This window comes from Alosa pseudoharengus, unplaced genomic scaffold, assembly GCF_046254945.1.
Source record: "Alosa pseudoharengus isolate Yale_2024_CS ecotype anadromous, Long Island Sound unplaced genomic scaffold, YU_APseudo_1.1 YU_APseudo_1.1_scf_8, whole genome shotgun sequence".
Lineage (NCBI taxonomy): Eukaryota > Metazoa > Chordata > Actinopteri > Clupeiformes > Clupeidae > Alosa > Alosa pseudoharengus.
In genome coordinates this window covers 12,814,844-12,815,496 of record NW_027468870.1, presented here as the reverse complement: position 1 = coordinate 12,815,496, position 653 = coordinate 12,814,844, and the positions used below count along the sequence as shown (strand labels likewise).

The window sequence follows — 653 nt, the reverse complement described above, 5'->3', positions numbered from 1 at the left end:
GGAGAGAGAGAGAGAGAGAAATAACTGCTACAGATAGGAACGGGAGGATGACTGAAGCAGGCAGGGGGAGCAAGAGAGTCAGCAGGAGGAAGAGAGATACGGAGGGGAATATGGAAGTGGGGGGGGGGGGGGGGGTGAGAGAGAGAGAGCTTACGCCTGAAAGCTTTTGAGGGGGGAAGTCATTAATTAGGTCATTTCCTCTGGGTGGTCAAGGTAAGGCTGAATGAAGGCTTTTTGCAGAAAACCTGAGAGACAGAGCCTCTCTCGGAGACTCTCAGACAAGCTGCGCAATTTCAAATCACAGGAGTACAGACAGATTGCTCCAGCTAGGGTTAGCCTTTAGACCAAGTTTTCCTCTGGCCTGGGTGATAGACTGGCCTACTCCTGCACAATGTTCTCCATCATACTGGTCTTACCAAACTGACACTTTTGCTTAATGTACAATGAGACAGACACAACAATGGAAATAGTCAGAATAAAAGACAAGGTATGACAAATTGAGTAATGTTTCAGTTTCAATTTTTTATTACTTAAAAAACTCAAACAAAAACAGAAAACAAATCTACCAAAGTTGTCCATATGGATGTTTCATTTATTTATGTTATGTGCAAGGGTGTGATATGTGGTAATGTCATGAACTTTTGAAAGAAGGT

The 653-nt window shown here is 43.5% G+C and overlaps 1 protein-coding gene across 3 annotated transcripts in view; it reads right to left on the bottom strand.

The window, feature by feature from the left end:
* Positions 1 to 508: 508 nt before the first annotated feature.
* The window catches only part of dacha (dachshund a), a 144,063-nt gene continuing 143,918 nt past the window's right edge, over positions 509 to 653 (bottom strand). For all 3 annotated transcript variants that reach the window (XM_076274555.1, XM_076274556.1, XM_076274557.1), the window contains one exon: positions 509 to 653. This exon is cut by the window's right edge and continues 1,641 nt beyond it. The gene's annotated coding sequence lies outside the window, so the exon portion shown is untranslated.